The sequence below is a fragment of the Chiloscyllium plagiosum genome, chromosome 50 (assembly GCF_004010195.1).
Source record: "Chiloscyllium plagiosum isolate BGI_BamShark_2017 chromosome 50, ASM401019v2, whole genome shotgun sequence".
NCBI classification, from domain to species: Eukaryota; Metazoa; Chordata; class Chondrichthyes; order Orectolobiformes; family Hemiscylliidae; genus Chiloscyllium; species Chiloscyllium plagiosum.
In genome coordinates this window covers 7,822,232-7,844,138 of record NC_057759.1, presented here as the reverse complement: position 1 = coordinate 7,844,138, position 21,907 = coordinate 7,822,232, and the positions used below count along the sequence as shown (strand labels likewise).

The following is a 21,907-nucleotide window of genomic DNA, read 5'->3' as shown; positions in this document are numbered from 1 at the left end:
GAGGAGAAAGTGAGGTCTGCAGATGTTGGAGATCAAAGTTGAAACTTTATTGCTGGAACAGCACAGCAGGTCAGGCAGCATCCAGGGAACAGGAGATTCGACGTTTCGGGCACAGGCCCTTCTTCAGGAATGAGCAGAGAGTGTTCAGCAGGAGAAGATAAAAGGTAGGGAGGAGGGACTTGGAGGAGGGGCGTTGGAAATGTGATAGGTGGAAAGAGGTCAAGGTGAGGGTGATAGGTCGGAGTAGGATGGAGGCGGAGAGGTTCCACCTATCACATTTCCAACGCCCCTCCTCCAAGTCCCTCCTCCCTACCTTTTATCTTCTCCTGCTGAACACTCTCTGTTCATTCCTGAAGAAGGGCCTGTGCCCGAAACGTCGAATCTCCTGTTCCCTGGATGCTGCCTGACCTGCTGTGCTGTTCCAGCAATAAAGTTTCAACTTTGATCTCCAGCATCTGCAGACCTCACTTTCTCCTCCTTGATATTGTCCAGATCTTGTTGCATTTGAGCATGGACTGCTTCAGTATCTGAGGAGTTGCGAATGGTGTTGAACACTGGAGCAATTGAGACTAGATAATCTTGGATTATTTTCTTTAGAATAGAGAAGATTGAGGAGGACATGATTGGGCTGCATAAAATTATGAGGGATATCAATAGTATAAGAAAAGAACAGTTGTTCCCCTTGGTTGAGGGTTCAATCATGAGGGAGTATAGGGACAGGAGATTTAGAAGGGATTTGAGAAAAACATTTTCACTTAAGAGGGTTGTGGGAATCTGAAAGGTACTGACCAGGAAGGCAGTGGAGGCTGGAAACCTTACAACCTTTTTAAAAAAAATTTATATGAGCACTTGAGAAATCGTAATATTCAAGAATATAGTCATGGTAGTTATTGTCAGTGCAGACATAATAGGCCAAAGGGCCTTTTCTGCACTCCACAACTCTATAACTATGACATGTTTACCTCTTTAACACTGTTAACCCTGTGCCAATTAACTCACGGCTCAGGTAGTAATCCAGAGATACTTGTCTTTTTAGTTCTACTTTTTAAACTTAAACACCGAGTTGCTCATATTCCCTCAGAAGAACATCTTCTTCTTTCTACCTATATCATTGGTACTTATGTGGACCATGACAACTTGATCTTTCCTCACCCACCTCCAAGTTCTTCTGCGATCCAGAAAAATACATCTTGAACTTGGGCACTAGGGAGGTAACATAGCCTGGCTGTAGCGAACAATGCCTATTCCTCTGGCTATTTTATACCTGATAACAATTACATTTCTCTTTTCTCCCTTCTCTTAAATGGCTCCCTATATCATGATGCTATGGTCACTTTGCATACCCTCCCAATAGCCCCCACACTCATCCACAGGAACCAAGAATCTCAAATCTGTTAGAGGGCCAAGACTCCTTAAGCACTCTCTCCTGGATCCTTCTAACTGCCTCACTTGTAGTCACACCCTCTTGTACTGACCACTAGCCAAATTAAGGTAGTTCATCTAAGGGGTGTGACTGCATCCTGAAACTCAGCATCCAGTTAATTCTTACCTTCCCTCATGTGTCGCAATGTTGAAGTGCAGACTCCAGCTCATTTAATCTGATCTCGTGTTCCTCAATCAACCAACCAGCTCACATATCATACGGGTACAACACACTGACTGGCTTTGCATCTCTATTTTATTTAATTCTTAATTTGATTTTCAAAAATGCTTTATTGGTCTTTTAGCATGCAAAAATCACTTCTATCCCTCTGTACCAAATTCCCATGCAGCCTCCGAATTTCCCAAATAATATGCTCACTCGGGTCATCTCTCACTCTAGATGTAACCTCTCCATCCTGACCATGTGCAGCTTATTGATAGGTCAGTGGATATTGTCTACGTGGACTTTACTAAAGCATTTCACAAGATCCTTGGTGGTAGGCTAGTCCTGAGCCAATTACTTACAACTACACTTAGTCCGGGATTCTCAAACTTATTGTGCAATTAATACCCTTATACCAATTTACAAAACTGCTTTTTAGGGTATGTTCAATTTTTCAGCAGACAATGGACAACATTTTGCAAGGTTGCCACTTACCTGGGTGATGTCCTGATTAAAGAAAAGAATACGAAGGAACATTTAGAGAACCTGAATAAAATTCTAAGGCATTTCTCCAAGCAGGTGTACGCCTAAGAAAGGAAGAATGTGTTCCAGGTCACCCAAGTAAACTACTTGGGCTACAGAGTGAAGATGACCAGATTGCACTCAGAGGAAGATAAAGTGAAGGCAATAAAGGGTATCCCAGCTTCCACATCTGTACAGGTATTTAGGTATGGTTTGGGCTGGTAAACTGTTGTAGAAAGTTATACGTAACCTGGCATCCATTCTGGCAGTTATGCATTAACTCCTAAAAAAGGGTCAGCCTTGGAAATGGTCTCAAAGACAAGCCCTAGCTTTCAATGAAGTAAAGAAACAGTTAAGGTGTTGGCACTCTAAGGTGTTGGCACACTATGATCCCAAGAAAGATCTGATATTGGTGTGTGATGCCTCTCCAGACAGCTAATAGGTAGTCCAATGGAGAGGAACGCTCAATAGCTTATGCATCCAAGACTTCGGTTAATGCAGAATAAAAATACGTCCTGATACAAAAAGATGGATTAAAGGTCATATTTGGAGTCGGGAAGTTCCACCAATACCCTTATGAACCAAAATTTGTGACAATCATGGACCACAAACTCCTACTTGGTCTGCTGAAAGGACAAGGCAGTACTGACCTTAGGTTTGGGCTGCATTCAGCAGTGGGTTCTAATACTAAGTGCTTATACGTTAGCATACCTTTGCAGAGGCTGAGTAGCGAATGCGGATGCACTGAACCACCTCCTATTAGCAGACACAGGACCTGAGGTACCCCCAATAGAAGGGTTGGTAATGAAATTAAATTTTCTGGACACCCTCCCATTCACAATGAACAGTATCAGACTTTCAACCCAGAAAGATGCAGTCTTTTCCAAACTGAAACAACTAACATTGATGGGGGAAACCAAAGGACCATGAATACTAAAACTGAAAGCTGTTAGGACCAAAAGGCACCATCTCATTGTAGAAGACAGTTTCGAGCAAAGGTTGCCATCAAATACTGGTTGAGTTCTACTAGGTCAATCCAGAAATCTCCAAAATGAAGAAGTTGGCAATAAGTTATGTCTGGTGGTCAGGCTTGGACGTAGACATAACTACATTAGTTAGGCAGTGCCCAGAATGTCACCAAGGACAAAAGTTATCGCACATTAACTATAAGCGCATCCTTTTATGGGTTCAATGTTCTTAGTCATTGTAGATACCCACTCAAGTGTTTGGATGTACATAAATTCGTCAAACGTTGGGACAACGATAACAAGAGATGTGCACATCTTTTGCAACACAGGGAGTCCAAGAAGTGTTAGTCACAGATAATGGACCATGATTTACCTGCAGGGAATTTGGTTATTTCTTCATGTCAAAGGGAAGTTGACATATTAGGACAGCTCCATGAAACAGCACTCCAAATTTTGAAGGCTGGATTGAGGTATCAGCTTGCAGCCTCACTAGATACCAAACTGTCACAGTTCTTGTTTGATTACAAGACTATCCTATATGAAACTACAGGGTAGATAACTCCACACCAGGGAAAGCCTAATCATCCCAGATGGGGTGGGGGCATTCAAGCAGCCTCACGAACTTTAATGTTACACCCAAGACTCTAAGTGAGAGGGATAAGTTTCATACAGGGAACAAAGTTTGGTTTAAGAATCATGGAAATGGCCCTGCATGGGTAACAGGCATGGCCAAAGAGAGGTCAGGACCAATGACATATCAAAGTTTGGGTAGGTGCAACGGTCCTGCATAATCATGTGGATCCTTTGAAAGATGCAACTTCTCAAATGGTGTGGGAGGATCATGTGCTCTGTCCCTCAGAACCACTGTAAATGCTGCAAGAATCCATGGATTCTGCCCACCCATCTGAATCAGAGATGCACATGACAGAAGTAGCTGCCTCAATGCCTTTGCTGCTGGAAGAAGAATGGAATTCTACCTGGACACTCCTGGTGCAAGAGGAGAGCTTCTGTGCAATACATGCCGACTGTGACAACGCAGAGTCACTGTGACAATGCTGACCTGGTGCGAAAATAACCAAGGAAGCTCTCCAAGAAAAAAGGACCAGCCTTTGTCCGTGGACTCAGAGGGTGTGGGATGCAATGATTGTAATGAGGTTAGCCAGCTGGACATCACAGAATATGGTTTAAACACGAAGTATAAACCAAAAGAACTGTGAACGAAATGCTGTAAATTGGAAACAAAAATAGAAGTTGCTGGAAAAGCTCAGCAAGTTTGGCAACATCTTGAAGAGTTAATGTTTCGGGTCCAGTGACCCTTTATCAGAATTATAGAATATGGGTTCCCTGATTGGACCAGATTAGCCCAGTCAAGTAACTCTGGTTGACGTATAAAAAGGTTGAGTGTCAGAGATACCTACAAACTGGTGTCTGACTCTGTAGGATATAGAACAAGAGTCAAAGACTGCTCATGTACGGTGACAGTGGTGGGATACTGGCCTCCGTGAAGCTTTTTCATTTGTTCATAATGTGAAAATTTGTGTAGTTGCTGATAATGAGGAAGGTTATCAAAGGATACAGGAGGATATAAGTCAATTTAAAGTTGGCCTAAGTAATGATAGGTGAAGTTGAATCCGGACAAGGTCATGCACTTTGCAGGTCAAATACAAGAGAAATTATACAGTTAATGGCACAACCCTTCGGAGCATTGATATGCAGAGGGATACAAGTTCATAGCTCCCTGACTGTAGATTAGAGTGGTGCTGGAAAAGCACAACAGGTCAGGCAGCAACTGAGGAGCAGGAAGTTCGATGTTTCGGGTAAAAGTCCTTCATTCATTCCTGATGAAGGGCTTTTGCCCGAAACATTGATTTTCCTGCTCCTTGGATGGTGCCTAACCTGCTGTGCTTTTCCAGCACCACTCTAATCTAGACATACAAATGCGCTTTCATTGGAGCATATGATGCTAGGGGGCAACCTGATAAAATTACAAAGAATGGATAAGATGGATGGTTGGAATCTTTTTTCCCAGGATGGAAATGTCGAAATACTAGGGCTAAGGTAAGAGAGGAAAAGCTTAAAGCAGATGCACAAGGAAAGATTTTTCTTTACACGAAGGGTGGTAGTCACTTGGAACACACTGTCAGCGGAGGTGGTAGAAGCAAATTTGTTAGCAGAGTTTAAAAGGCATTTGGAATAGGCCATGTGCAAGTTGACAGGATTAGTTTAGAATGGCATCATGATCAGCACAGACTGGTGGGCCAAAGGGTCTGTTCCTGTGCTGCACTGCTTCATGTTCCATTAAAAAAGTTAGAGATGAGAAAATATCTGTCATCATTTTAAGTAAAATGTGAGTGTTTTGGGTATGATGGCACTGTGGTTAGTACTGCTGCCTCACAGCACCATGAACCTGGGCTTGATTCCAGCCTTAGAGGACGATCTTTGTGGAGTTTGTTCCCCTTGTGACTGTGGGTTGCTGCCAGGTGCTTCGGTTTCCTCCCACACTTTGAAAATGTGCAAGTTGGGTGGATTGGCCACGCTAAAAAATTTTCCATAGTGTCCAAGGGTGTGTAGGCTAGATGGATTAGTTATGTAACTGCCAGCACGATTGAAAAATCTGCGAATATCAAAGGCATGTGTACAGGTAGGCACTGTAGCAAATTTGGAATCAGGTTTCTTCACAGGGTTACACCTGCATTATAGAACAAATGAAAACAAGAGAACAGATCAACCAAATCTCAGGAGAATTGTGAGCACAGTGCACTGTGACATTATTCAAACTCTTTTCCAAAATAAATCATTTCATTGATCTAAACTTGGATGCCTAAGAAAAGCAAAACAATTAGAGATCCATTTAATAAACTTAGTAAGTAGCATATCATGAAAATAAATGCTTCCATTTACTTCTTCCATCAGATATATTTCGAGAGAAAATTTTGGAACAAGTGAATTTAAGATAAACAATAAGAGACTGTAGATGAGTATCTTTTACTGCAGGGGTTGAAAGATGTCAAAGATAAAGAAATCACAATTGTGTATTTCAAACAGCTTGACACGCTGACAATCTCAGAACTACACTTTCAAGATCGATTCAGTTCTCATTAGGAACACAAGTTACAGTATGTCGATGTTTAAATATCCTGCAATTTTGGCAGGACAGGAGGAATGCGTAAACAACACATCATATGACAGCATCGGATAAACAAAGGATCACACCACAAGACAAAGCAAAGTAAAACAATGGCTGAAACTAATGACTCATCCCCTCCTAAACTGAAGTGGAAAACAGTTACATTATGCAGACTAAAGCAAACAAAGAAAGAAAAGTACTAATTCGATCCTGTATTATCCACAACAGAGAGAAAAAAAGTCCAAGGCCATCGAAATTTCAATCACAATTATGCAATTATGTTGTTTGGAATTATAAACTAGAAAATACATGTTTAAATTATATTTTCTCCACTTCAAAAGAAACATGGAACTGTGAAGCATTTAACTATTGACTGCACAAGAGCACCCAAACTCTGAATTGTAAGCATGGTTTTGTTGAGGAGAGAACACATCCAGCCAACTTGATGAAATTTTTCACCTGGTAACCAGGTGCGTGGATGAGGGTGACGTTTTTGATGTAATCTACTTGGACTGCGGTACACCCCAGTCCAACACCAGAATCTCCAAATCATGACTACTTGGACTTCAGCAAGGCCTTTGATAAGCTACCACATGGAAAACCGTTAGCAAAGGTAAGCCATCATGGGATCAAAGGAAATTTAGCAAATTGGATCAACAATTGGCAGAGAGGCAGAAACAGAGGAGTTTCCTCTGTTGAGGGGTGTTTTTCTAACTGGAAGTATGTGTTCAGTGAATCCCACAAGGGCTTTTGCTGTTTGTGATTTATACAGATGATTTAAACTTGAATGAAGGAGTTGATTAGCAAGTTTGCAGACGATCCAAAAATTGGTGGCGTGATAATTAGTGAGGAGGATAGTAATAGACTACACAAAGATATAGAAGGGCTAATCAGACGGATTGATCAATGGCAAATTGAATTAAATGCAGACAAGATCAATGATGCAAAGGAATACATGAACAAAATGACCTTGGGAAGCACCAAGAATCAGAGGGACTTTGATGTACACATATCTTGATCCCTTAAGGTATTAGGAGAAAGTTAGGACTGAAGATGCTGAAGATCTGAGTCAAACAAATGTGGTGCTGGAAAAGCACAACAAGTCAGTAGAATCCAAGGAGCAGGAGAATCGACGTTTCGGACATAACCCTTTATAAGGAATATCGGGGAGGGGGGGGTTGACATATAAATAGGAGGGTGGGTGGGGCTGGGGGAAAGATAGCAGGGAAGGTGATAGGTAGACGGAGTTGGGGTGAGTGATGGTGATAGGTCAGAGGCGAAGGTGAAGCAGATAGGTGGGAAGGAGGATGGACAGGTAGGACCGTTCAAGAGGGCAGTGCTGAATTGGTGCGATGTATCTGGAGTGAGGAAACTAGCAAAATCGACGTAACATCTCTGGGACACACGCACCAAACAACTCCACTGCCCTGTTGCCAACCACTTCAACTCCCCCCTCCCACTCTGACAAGGACATGCAAGTCCACTGCCAAATCCAAGCTACCCGATGTGTGGAGGAAGTACACCTCATCTTCCATCTTGGGACATGGCATCAATGTCGATTTCATCAGTTTCCTCATCTGCCCTCCCCCCACCTCATCCCAGATCCAATCATCCAACTTGGCACCGCCCTCTTGAACTATCCTACCTGTCCATCTACCTTTCCATCTATCTGCTCCACTCTGACCTATATCCATCTACCTATTGCTTTCCCAGCTACCTTTCCCCAAACCCACCCCACCCTCTTGTTTATTTCTAAATCTCCTTCCCCCTCACATTCCTGATGAAAGGCTTGTGCCTGAAACGTCAATTCACCTGCTCCTTGGATGCTGCCTGACTTGCTGTGCTTTTTCAGTGCCACACTTTTCAACTCCTTTCAGGCATTAGGTAGATAAAGTGGTTAAGGAGACATATGGCATATAGGAACCTTGATTATCCGGCATTCAATTATCCGAATTTAAGATTGCCAGACAAGATCACAAATTCCCGATGCTTGGCTAAACTGACAAAAATCTCCCCACCCATGTCATTTGGATAATCGAGATTCCTCTATACTTGATTTTATTAGTCAAAGCATAGAGTTTAAGAGCAAGAGCAGTTATGCTGGAACTATATAAAATGTTGGTAAGGCCAAGCAAGAGTATTGTGTGCAGTTCTAGAATCCACATTCTCAAGGGATGTCATTACACTGAAGAGTGTGCAGGTGAGATTTGTCTGGGCTGAAGAGTATCAGTTATGAAGAGAGATTGGAGACATTATAGCAAAACAGATCAAAGGGAGACATGTATAATATGAATAAAGTTATGACAGGCATAGATAGAATAGACAGAAAGAATGGATGGAGGGATCAATGAGCAGGGGACATAGATTTAAGGTAAGGGGCAGAAGGTTTGGAGGAGATGTGAGGAAAAACTTTAGAGTCGAGAGTATAGTGTAGAAAAGAACAGCAGGTCATGCAGCATCCGAGGAGCAGGAGAATAAACGTTTCAGGCATAAACCCTTCATCAGGAATCATCAGGAAAAGTCTTTGCACCAGAATGGGTGGTGGGAATCTCAAACTCATTGCCATAAGGATGGTAGTGGTAGAAACCCTCATTGCATAAAAGTAGTATTTAGATGTGCACTTGCAATGCCAATGCAGTGGGCCATATGCTGGAAAATGGGTTTAGAATATTTAGGTGGTTGCCTTTGACTAGCACAGACACAATTAACCAAAGATCATATTTTCTCTGACTCTAAGCTGGATTGGAAACTCTTGAGGTTAGATGGCACTGGGTGCTTTTGGGTTGAAAAGAAAGCTGCCCAGCAATAGTTTTCGGATTTGCTTCAAGTTACAGATTTTTCACAGATCCGAGGGAGATTGCACTCAACCTCCAAAAGCCTGCAAACCAACCAGATTGCAGTGGTCCTATAAATGAAAGGAGACCAGTACTGCTGTATTCCTGATGAAGGGCTTTTGCCCGAAACGTCGATTTTACTGCTCCTCGGATGCTGCCTGAACTGCGTGCTCTTCCAGCACGACTCAAATCCAGAACCTGGTTTCCAGCATCTGCAGTCATTGTTTTTACCCAGTACTAAAAAGACTCTGAAAAGAGGAATTTCTTTTCTAGCAAAAACTTATGACAAGCTACCAATTGAAAATCACCACAGTCAATAATAATGTGATATTGTCACAAAAAATAAGAGAACTGGGACTGGGACAGATTTTAACTCTTGATCCACAGAATGGGTTACTTTATTCTTATATTTTACATTCACCAATTATCTGCCAAACTGTCCATCTCAAATATCCTGTGTGAGAATTTTTTTTTAGATTGAGTTGGGGCCGGGGGGTGGGGGAATCTCAGCATTAATTTTCCTATTTGTTAAAAGCTGCATTTTTTCAAATAAATATTTGCTGTTTTGTTCTTTGAAATCCAGTGAGAGTTTCTTTTATTTTAGTTAGTGGTGACAATCCTACAAATTAACCATTTTAATGATTAAATAGTCTTTTGAGAGAACTCATGAAACATGAGGGACATGATAAAGTACAGCAAAGAATAATTTTAAAATTTATAAGGGAAATGAAATTACAGTTTGAGTGAAAGCTATCCAGAAACAGAAAAAGGGAGGTTCGCCAGGTAATGGGAGAAAAGGGTAAAGTCAGCATTAGTCTTCTTTAGCAACTTGCAAACACCATGTAACTGTAAATCAGGAATTGAAGGGAGAGGGGAACCCAAGAAAATTACAATTACCAAGAAAGTAGTACTAAATAAATTGTGGGAAATGCAAATGACAAATCTTAAGGTATTAAAAAAAGGTAACTAGTGAAGTAGTTGATGCATAGGTTTTAATTCTCCAAAATTCATTGAATTCAGGGAAGGTTTCTTTAGATTAGAAAACAGCTAATGCTACTCCTTTAGTTAAAATAAAGGGGGGTAGAAAGCAGTAAATTACAGGCCAGTTAGCTTACATCTGTTATAGAGAAAATGTTAGAAGCCATCATTAAAAACATTATAACAGCGAGGGCACCCAAGTATGTTGATGGTTATCAGACAGAGTAAACATGGCTTTGTCAAAAGGAAACTATATTCAGCTAATTTAGTGGAGCCCTTTGAAGAAGCAACTTGTGCTGTAGATAGGGCAAAAGCAGAGAATTTATTGCATCCTAATTCAGAGACCGCATTTTATAAGGTGCCACATCAAGTTATTGCAGAAAATAAAAGCTCATGGTATTCGGGGTAACATATTGGCATGAAAGAATATTGGCTTGATAACAGGAAGCAGAGAGTAGGAATAAGTGGGTCCTTTCCAGGCTGGCAGGATGTCACAAGTGGTGGATCTGAGGATTCGATGGTGGGGCCTTAATTCTTTACAATTTAAAAAAATGATTTGAAACAGAGATCCAAGACACGGTAGCTAAATTTACTGATGGCACAAAGATAAATCTGAAAGTGATTGTGAAGAGGACATATGGAGCCCATTAAAAGGATATACACAGGTTAACTGAGTGGGCAAAGATCTAGTAAATGGAGTTCAATGTGGGAAAGTGGGAAATTGTCCATTTTGGCAGAAAGACTAAAAAGCATATTATCTAAATGCTGAGAATTTGCAGAGCTGAGATGCAGAGAGATCTGGGTGCCCTAATGCATAAATTTTCAAGGATTAGTATGCAGGTATAGCATGTAACCAAGAATGCTAATAAAATGACACGTTATTGAAATACAAGAAATTGAATACAAGAATAGGGATATTACACTTCAGTTGTACAGGGCATTGGTGTGTCCGAATTGGAAGTACTGTGTACAGTACTGGTCTCCATAATTATGGAAGGATAGAAGCAAGTCAGACACGGTTTACACATACCTGGAACAAGCGGCTTACATTATGGGGAAAGGCTAGACAGGCTGTCTGTATCTTCTAGGGTTTAGAAGAGTCAGGGTTGACTCAATTATAACATAAAATCTTGAGGGGATTTGACTGCGTGAATGCTGAAAGGATGCTTTTTCTTACTGAGAATCTAAAAGTACAGTTCATAAATCAAAAATAAGGGTGTGCCCATTTAAAACAGAGATGATGAAACATTGTCTTCTCTCCAAGCATGGAGAGTCTTTGAAATTCCCATCCTCAAAAGACAAAAGATTCTTGATGACTAAGGGATAGGGGATAAAAAATTATCAGGGATTTGTTGGAATGTAGATCAAAATCAGCCAGGATCTTACTGAATGGCAGAGCAGTCTTGAAGGAGTGAGTGGCCTATTCTTGTTAGCATGTTCATGGCAGCAAGTCTAGAGAATTAATTATGGGAAACCTGGTAAATGCAGATGAAATAACAGATACTTTGTGTTAGTCTTCACTGTAGAAGATACACATTATATTCCATAAGAATGAGAACATGTAACTGAGAAAGAAACAATTACAATCACTAGGGAAAGAGCACAAGAAAATTATTAGAAATAAATCCTGTCAAGTCCACCCTATCCTGATGGACTTCATTCTAGGGTCTTAAAAGAATTGACTGAGATATGGATGCAAAGTCCCTTAGATTCTGGCAGGGTCCCGGCAGAAAAAATATTAGGAAATGTTATTCAGGAGAGGACAGAGAGACAGAAAGCAGGAAACTACAAGTCAGTTAATCTAACATCTGTCAAAGTGAAAATGCAAGAATCCACTATTAGGAGATTATAGTATGGCACTTCGAAAATCCTAATGTAGTCAGGTAGTGTCAACATGGTATTATGAAAAGGATATCATGTTGGACTAAAAACTTATTTTGTTTCTTACTCAAAAGTAATATCTATAAAGGATAATCAGATGATGCACTGTACTTAGATTTCTGGAAGTATTTGACAAGGTGCTACATTTAAAAAAAAACAAAATAAGAGCTTGTACTTTCATGGCAAACACATTAGTACGTAAGAGGATTGATTGGCTAATAGGAAGTAGGGGAATGGGAATAAGTGTGTTGTTTCAGGTTGACAAGATGTGTGAAGTGGTGTACAAGTTCCCAATGGTTTAGAACTTGTACCAATGATTTGATTGAAGGTGTGTTGCTAGGTTTGCTGATGATTCAACAAAAGTAGGAAAATAAATTGTGGAAGGTCATAAGGAGCAAATGAATTTAGATGTCTGAAATAACAGGACAAAAAATTGACAGGTAGAGCACAACTTGGACAAAACGTGAACTTGTCCATTTTGGCACAAAGAATAGAAATGCAGCATATTATTTCAATGGAGAGGGCTGCAGAACCCATAGGTATAGAGAGATAGGGAGTGGTAGGATGTTATTTGAGATAAGTTTGGACAGTTTAAGCCTGCATCCATCGAAGTTCACTAATCAACAGGGAGGATGCTGAAAGGATGCTTTCCTTCATGGGAGAGATTATAACAAGAGGGCACAAATTAAAATTAGGGCTCTCCATTTAAGATGGGAGCACAGGGTCAAGGCAAGAAATTATATGAGCTCTGATCTAACTTTTTCATTCCTCCCTGGCAACATGGGAGGTGCCAAAGAACTGGAGGACAGTCTCACATCAGTGGTAGAGAAACTACTGAAGAAAATTGTGAAGGAGAGAATGAATTTCCACTTGCATAGGTAAGATTTGATCAGGGATAGTTCGCATAGCTTTGTCAGAGAAAGATCATGCCTAAAAAATTTGATTGAATTATTTGTGGTGGTGATCAGGTGTGTAGACAAGGGTAATGCAGTTGATGTCATTTATCTGGATTTCAGCTAAGTTTTGATATCAAAGACTGATGAAGGTAAAAGCGCATGGTTCCTTAGCAAGGTGAATCATAAATTGGCTTAATCATAAGAGATAGCGTGATGGTAGAAGGCTGTTGTGAGACTACATCCTGATGTGTAGTGGCATACCACAGGGATCAGTGCTGAGTCCCTTACTGCTCGTGATACACATAATACAAATTAGATGAGAATGTGGAGGAGTTGATAAATAGATCCCTGAAGGAGACAGGACATGTTAATAGGATAGCTAGAGTGGCCCATAAGACATTTGCTTTTATCAGTCATGGCATACATCATAAGAGCAGGGGACTACATTGGTGCTACAAAAAATTTTAGTTAGGCCACGGTTGAAAGACAAAGTTTAGTTCTAACTGCGATAGGATGTGACTGCGTTAGAGGGGCCACAGAGGAGATTCACGAGGATGTTGTCTGGGTTAAAGCATTTTAGCTATGAAGCTAGAGTTGTTTTCTTTAGAGCGGAGAAGGCGGAGGGAGAAACCTGACTGAGGTGAATTAGATTATTAGCGGCATGGACAAGATTCTTGAAAGCAGCTGTTCCCCTTAGATGAAGGGTCAACAACAAGCGGGCATAATTTTAAAGTCAAGGGCAGGAGGTTTAGAGGCCATTTGAGGAATGCTTTTTTCACCTAGTGTGTGGTGGGAATCTGGAATGCACTGCCTGGAAGGACAGAAGAGGATGAAAAACTTTTAATCTTTAAAAGTACATGGATGAGTACTTCAAATGCCTTAAGATTTAAGGCTTTGGGTCAAGTGCTGGAAAATAGGTTTAGAGTAGATAGGTCAAGTACAAATCCAAAGTGCCAAACGGCCTCTTCTGAGCTGCATGACAATGAATCTCTGCTACTTGGTTCTTTTTTCAGTCAGAAAAGGACAACAGTCAGCCTCAAATAATTTCAAGTTCATTGAATGCAATGACCTGGAATTTGCAGGAACTATGCTGTCTAGGATTTGGACTGACTTCCATGTCCAATCTTTTCACTGCAAACAGAGCTTAAAATACCCTGGAAAAGTAAAGTGGTTGGCTTCAGCAATCACAATGGCAAATCACAGAAACTGTGAATGGTTTATCCTAGCTGTATCAATAATACAAGCTGAGTCATAGAAGTCATATGTTCAAAAAAGAATCCAAGCCGAGGAAAATACAAATAAAGCGTCCAAAAAGCTATTCTGTGCACATTCTTCAGTACTAACCACCAATTTAAAACCACACTGGAAAGAATAGTGTGCACTAATTAGAAAAGCAACCTGCAAGCTTTTCTCAGCTTCTCTAACGTACTATGCAGGAAATCAATATAACCTGTGTGTATGTCAAAAAGAATTTTAATAGCTACCATCCTGAAATTTCCCACTTTAGTAAACATCAAAATTTTATGAAGCCACAAATGCCAACTGTTCCATTTGGATGGTTTAACAGAAATACAAACTAAGTTCTTGAATGTTTAAATCAGTTATCTAATTACACAACATACAATGAAAATTGTCCCCTCTTTACAATCCAGTTTTTAAACCCTGACCCCCTTCTGGAAGCAAACTAAAGGAAAAAGGCTTTCAGTGCACTGACAAGAAGACATATCTCCAAATTTATGTTTCCCCAGCGAAACCAGCACCCAATACGCAAAACGCAGAATAGAAACTGAAACAAAACACTTCTATGCTGTAAACTACTGTACATAAGATGTATAGAAAAAGGCAATCCTGATATTAATCGCATATTAATGATGATCTCCAGTTTTGAAATACCTCTTTGCATACGCAAGATATTGCAGTTTGGTTGAATGCAAGAAGCAGATAAGTGAATACACATTTGTCATCATCCATTTTCTAAACAAATCCATAGGCTTGAAGTGTGAGCTTGTCTACTGGATCCATTTACTTGGTGTCCAGATCCAGATATTTCTTGGCAGTCAAACAGGAAAAGATTTGCAATGTGATGCAAAGCCTAATAAATAATCCAGCCTTAACATTCGACCTTTATATATGCAGCTGCACATATGTTCATACATGCGGACTTGCAAACAACCCCAATCCCAACTATGTTTCAGCAAGAATTCAGTTTTATATAAATTCATCATACTGAAAAAAGAAACATATTTTGACATTTAAAAAAAGCAGGATTTTCAAAACAAATGTCCCCATTCCAACTCAGAAACCGTCACATAGGTTAATACGAAAACAACAAATGCAGAGGAACCTCGATTGTCCGATCGACACAGTTGGGAGTATTTTGTTCGGATAATCAATTGTTGGAATACACAGTATAGCCAAGCATAGAGACCTTGCAATCTTGTCTGGATAATCTGAAATTCGGATAATCGGGATTCCTCTGTACAATCGTCATAGAAGCAGGCCATTAGACCTATCGAGACCACAGCTAACCTTCGAAGAGCATTCCACCCAGACACACCCCATCCCTTAATTCCCATGGCCAATCCACCTACTCTGCCTATCTTTGGACTGCAGACAAGCAAACACGGGGAGAATGTCCAAACTTCACACAGAGTGGAATTGAACCCAGGTCCTGGTGTTATGAGGCAGCAGTGCTAGCCATTGGGCCACCGTGCTGAAACAATTTCCTTTGAATCGAGTCTTAAAAAAACAAATCTACAAGGGGGAAATAAAATTCTTGAAACATCATTTTGGGTTCGGAATCAGAAGCATCAAATTAAAACCAAAGGGAACAAACATTTCGGTACTACACCTGGGCCTATGCTCACAAATAGTTAAGAGAAACCCCTCCGCGAGCTTTAAAATCCGACAGAGATTATCTAGCATTCATTGTGGCCCGGGGATGGAGGCGCTGGCTTAAGTGGTGAAGGTAAAATGGTCGTAAAACCATGATAATTGCAGGGCTGGGCAACGCGATGCCCGACGTATGGGGGGTTCACTGCTGATAATCACTTGAGAGAAGGAAACAGGGGAATTGGAAATTGAGGTTAGCTGCTGACAGCTCTCAGCCTGATGCAAAGGGAATAGTGGATGTTATTACGTATACAGAACCACAACCACCCACCCAATAAAACGGTGATACTCACGGGCTCCCTGTTCCGCCACAACTACCGTCCACCCTCCCCCACAACCGGCGCCAGCATCTCACGAGTTAACGAACCGTGTTGACTAACTCCACATCCGGGAAATTTTACCAAGACAACCGTAAGGAAGTGCGTCATGGCGTTGGGGTTCAATGTCCCGCCTCGACACTGTAAACCGGTCCGTGGTGCGCCTGCGCTGGGTTTTTGGTGGCGCTCGAGGGGTGGAATGTGAAAGTATGTTCGTCACAGAAACGGTCGCTGAAGGAGAATTATTTTAAAGTGTAGTGTTGTGGTTTTCAGTGTTGGATGGAGAAGTTGGTGCTGTAGCGATGGCGTTGGTGCGATTGACGTATTTTTAAAGTAAACGCGTTGTGCTTTACTGGCAGTTTAGGAGCAAATTACAACCTCGAAACGTTAGCTTGCTCTCTTTCTATGGATGTTGTCTGACTTGCTGTGATTTCCGGCGTTTGTTTTCAGGAATGTCTTTTAAAATCTGGTTATGAAATGTACATGGCTATGTCCGGATTAAACTAGCCCCGACCGGTTGGGTCTACATGAGGAGGTTTCATTCTCCCAGTAGTGCAGACTTGGCAATAACCGACTTCCAATACCGTCACAAAAAATCACAGTCAGAACCGTCGGTATTCTGAAAAGTGCATAACATTTGAAAGAATTATATATAGTTGAGGGCAATTCATAGTCGATGTGCACGCAAACGTATTCTGTTGTGTTTTGGTTAATCTTTATCTCACAACGCTAAACACATTGTCTAGTCATCGTCACTTTATTTCAGTTCAAACTGGCCGCCACATTTTCTACTAAGAACAGAATTTATGCCTCAAAGTCCTCAGTAGCCTTCCCCTACAATGTGGAAACAGGCCATTTGGCCCAACAAGTCCACATTGACCTTCTGCAGAGTGTCCACCCAGATCCATTCCTCGATTACTCTACATTTCCCTAATTAATGCATCTAGCCTACACATCCTTGAACACTATGGGCAATCTAGCATGGCAAGTTTGTGTAACCTGTACATCTGTGGACTGGGAGGAATCTAGAGCACTTTAAGAAAGCCCATGGTGGTACTGGGAGCATGTTCAAATTCTGCACAGTTGCCCAAGGTGAGAATCCTGGCACTGAGGCATCAGTGCTAACCACTGTACTGTCCTGTTTGGTTCTCCTAATTTATACACCTCAATCCAGTTCTCCCTTAGCCTCCTCTCCTGTAAGAAAAACACCCCCACCTCATCTAATCTGAACTGAAATTGTCCAGTCCAGGCAACTTCCAGATGAATTTTAGTGTGTAACTAACTGCCACACCGCTTCCAGGTATGCCTGTAAAGAAGTCCTGCTCCCCTCTCTGACAATATTTCCATTCAAATCTTCTTGTATTCCATCATTACCTTTGTTCTCTCTCCTAGTATTTGATCAAATATTTGCCATATCTTGCTTCCACAACCACATCTCAATCCTCAACGACTGATACTAGTTCAGACTCCTTTCACATGGATTTCAATTGAAGTTTCATTTCTGTGTTTCAAATCCATCCAGGATCACAAGTGTCTCCTGGAGCTGAAATGTTAACTCTATTTTTCTCCACATATGCTGCCAAACCTACTGATTTTTCTCTGTTATTTTTATTTTTGTAAAGTTCAGCTGAATCTCATTTGTACTCTCTTGCAATCGTATCCATTCTATACTGTGGTGACCACAGCTCTGCATAGTACTCCAACATGGCCATAATGTTTTAAGCAACTACATAATAACCCCCTGCTCTTGTTATTCAGAGCCTCAATTACGACTCCATTACTTTGGGCCTCAGTATCTGCCATAGGGTTCCTTTTTTTCTTTCGTTATCCAATTCAGTACAGCCCCTGAGAGCTAAGGTTCCTACCCTTCATGTTTATGCAAGCATGTTGACCCTGCATGCTCACAATTTCCTTTTTGAATGACTCTCACTGTTCTATAGATTTTCCCTCAAGTAGTTGGTCAAGTCCACTTTGGCTCGATCTTGTCTTCTCGCATGAAAAATAGGCCTAATTCAGAATATTTAGTTGCGGTCCAATTTTTTTGTTCAGTGTATGGTGCTGGTAAAGCATAGCAGGTCAGGCAGCGTCTGAGGAGCAGGAAAATCGACGTTTCGATCAAAAGCCCTTCATCATCAGGAATGAGGCTGGGAGCCTTGGTAATGGAGAGATAAATGGGAGGGGGTGAGGCTGGTGGGGAAGGTAGCTGCAAGTGCAGAAGGTGAATGGAGGTTGGGGTAATGGTGATAAGTCAGAGGGGAGGGTGGAGTAGATAGGTAGGAAAGAAGATGCACAAGTCATGAGGGCTGTGCTAAGCTGGAAGGTTGGAACTGGAATAAGATGGGGGGAAGGGAAGTGCAGAAACTGGTGAAATCCACATTGATGCCATAGGGTTGGAGGGTCCCAAGGCCGAAGATGAGGTGATTTTCCTCCAGGTATTGGGTAGTAAGGGAATGGCGATGGAGGAGGCCCAGGACCTGCATGTCCTCGGCGGAGTGGGAGGGGGAGTTGAAGTGCTCGGCCATAGGGCAGTGGGGTCTGGTGTTGCGGGTATCCCAGAAATGTTCTCTGAAGCTCTCTGCGAGTAGGCGTCCTGTCTCCCCAATGTAGAGGAGACCGCACCAGGAGCAACAGATACAGTAAATGACGTGTGAAAGTGCAGATGAAAGTTTTATTGATGTGGAAGGCTCCTTTGGGGCCTGGGACACAGATGAGGTTGGAGGTGTGGGCATAGGTTTTGCAATCTGTGGTGGCAGAGGAAGGTTCTGGGAGGGAGGATGGGTTGTTGGGGGCTTGGACCTGATGATGTAGACGCAAAGGGAATGGTCTTTACGGAAAGTGGATAAGGGTGGGGAGGGAAAGATATCTCGGGGTGGGGGGGGTCCATTTGTAGATGGCGGAAATGGCGGAGGATGATGCGATGTATACAGGTTGGTAAAGTGGAAGGTGAGGACCGGGGGATGCTGTCCTTGTTGCGGTTGGAGGGGTGAGGTTCGAGGGTGGAGTTGCGGGAAGTGAATGAGATGTGCTGGAAGGCATCATCAACAACATGGGAGGGGAAATTGCGGCCATCTTTTGTGTTCAGTGGTGGAACTGGTCCTCCTGGGAGCAGATGCAGCAGAGGAATTGGGAATAAGGGATAGCAGGAGGTAGGGTGGGAGGAGGTGTAATCTAGGTAGCTGTGGAAGTCATTGGGTTTGTAGAAAACATCAATGTTGAGTCGATTCGGAAGATCGACGTTTCAGGCAAAAGCCATTCCCTCCGACAGTTCTTGGTTCATGCTAACCCCGCCAACTTCCCCTGCAACCAGAAAAAATACAAAATCTATCAGTACGCCATCCCTCTCATTTCCATCCAGGGCCACAAACGGTCATTCCAGATGAGAGAGGTTCACCTGCCTCTCTCCCAATTTAGTTTACTGCATCAGGTGCTCCCGATGTATTCTTCTGTACATCAGGGAGACCGAACGCAAACTTAGAGAATGAGCTGACTGGACTTCACAGTTAGTGTCCATTTCAATTTCTCCAACCACTCCCTTTCCAACATGACCAAATTTGGCCGTCTCCATTGCCAAAACAAAGCAAAGCACCTATTGGACCAACAACACCTTATGTTCTGCTGGGCATCCTACTTCCCGGAAGCCTCAACATTGAGTTCTTCAATTTCAAATAACCTCCCTCCCCATCCCCTGACTCTCCTCCCAGCTCTCCCTGTCATTGCCACTGGTCCCTGCCACCTACTGGATTCATTCCTCCCATTGACAACCAGGTCATACCTCTACCTGTCTTCTCCTATCCCCACTTCACCATCCTGTCTCCAGCTCCCCCACACCCACCCCCACTCCTGAAGAAGGGTTACACACAAAACATCGACTTATACACCTGATGCTATCTGCCTTGCTGTGTTCTTCCAGCCTCCTGCCTGTAACCTTTCAAACTTTGCTGATCCTAGTTAATATTATGGAAGACGATGTTCCCTAATGTTGTTACACAACTATTTTTCCTACCTCTGAGATTTAGACCATAAGAATGGCCCATTTCTATTTCAATCAAGTGTGGTGCACCACTCAGATTATGATTGGGTCTGATCATGGTTACCTCCACTTTCCTGTCTTTTCCCCATAACCCATAACTCCTTATTGATGAAAAGTCAACCTGAGCCTGTCCTTGTATGGATATTTGTCCTAGTTGAAGTGGTGTCGTCCTTCCTCTATGTGTAAGGGTACTAGTGACAGTTGGTCATGTCTTTTGGTGGCTAATTGATGCTTGTGTATCCTGGTAGTTAGTTTCCGGCCTGTCTTTCAGATGGACACCTGTGGGATCACCAATATGAGAATTCTTAGCAGAAGCAGTTTTGCAGAGGTTAGAACAAACCGCTCTCCCCATAATTCAACCCAAGCTTTGGGTCTGCTATGTATACAACATCTTTTGTCATCATGAAATGGAACAAATTAGAAGAAACCGACGATATCATTAACAACATCCTTACTGGCATAAATTTCACCAACGGACTCTCCTTTCCAGATGTTACAGTGGAACGAACAGTCAATGGAGAACTGCAGAACAGCATCTACAGGAAAACAACACACAAAGACCAGATACTTAACAGAAGCAATCATCCCAACACCCACAGAGCTGCATCAGGATATTATTTAAAGGAATCACAACACACTGCAGCACCCAGGAATTATGAGCAGCAGAAGAAACGTATTCAACGTAATCAAGAACAATGGGTACCAAATAAGCACAATTTGCCAATTATTAAACAACAAGACGCCCAGAGACTCTCGCCACACTCCCATACTTCAAAGGCATTTCAGAGATGATGACTAGACTTCTGACCCCTTGGCATCCGCCCCTAAACCTACCAATAGCTACTGATGAACCTAAGTGACCTTGTACCAACAACCAGCAAAGCAAAATATCAAATATACCCTGCAAGGACTGCAACAAACACAACACTCAACAGACAGGCAGGAAACTAGCCACCAGGATACACAAGCACTAACTAGTCACCAAAAGACATGACCAACTATCACTTGTACCCTTATTACACAGACAAAGAAGGACACCACTTCAACTGGGACAATACATCCATACTAGGACAAGCTAAACAAAAACACCAATGGGAACTCCAAGAGGCCTGACAGTCAAACCGGAATTCTATCAATAAACACATCAGTTTGAACACTATTTACCAAACTCTGAGAAAAAGAATCAGAAATGGTATCACCCAACTTAACAGACCAAGACACACAAATAGAAAGTGGGACAGAACACCAGCGCTTCAACAGAGGCTCACTGATTATGTTACCTAGCATGGTGACAAAACATCTGAGAATAAATCTAATAGCTGAATGAGTAAACTTACGATCAGAGTATATCCAAATCAAGTTCAAGTGAGTATTTCATTGTCTGCAGCTGCTGAATCAATTCCATATTCTCTGTCGCTGCAGCCTGTTTTTTTAGCACAGTCACTTTGGTCAAGGCTTGTCTCAATTACCCAGCATAGAATCATAGAATACCTACAGCGTGAAATAGGCCATTTAGCCCAACAAGTCCACACTGATCCTCTGAAGTGTAGCCCACCCAGACCCATTCCCCCATACCTGTATGTAACCCTGACTGATGCACGTAAGCTACACATGCCTGAATATTATGGGAAATTCTGGATCAGTGGTGCTGGAAGAGCACAGCAATTCAGGCAGCATCCGACGAGCAGCAAAATCGACGTTTCGGGCAAAAGCCCTTCAGGAATAAAGGCAGAGAGCCTGAAGCATGGAGAGATAAGCTAGAGGAGGGTGGAGGTGGGGAGAAAGTAGCATAGAGTACAATAGGTGAGTGGGGGAGGAGATGAAGGTGATAGGTCAGGGAGGAGAGGGTGGAGTGGATAGGTGGAAAAGGAGCTAGG

The 21,907-nt window shown here is 42.1% G+C and overlaps 1 protein-coding gene across 4 annotated transcripts in view; it reads right to left on the bottom strand.

Moving 5' to 3' along the window:
- The window catches only part of LOC122544483 (probable E3 ubiquitin-protein ligase HERC1), a 248,390-nt gene extending 232,338 nt beyond the window's left edge, over positions 1–16,052 (bottom strand). For all 4 annotated transcript variants that reach the window (XM_043683720.1, XM_043683722.1, XM_043683723.1 and 1 more), the window contains exon 1: positions 15,977–16,052. The gene's annotated coding sequence lies outside the window, so the exon portion shown is untranslated. The remainder of the gene's footprint in view (positions 1–15,976) is intronic.
- Between the last annotated feature and the right edge of the window lie 5,855 nt (positions 16,053–21,907).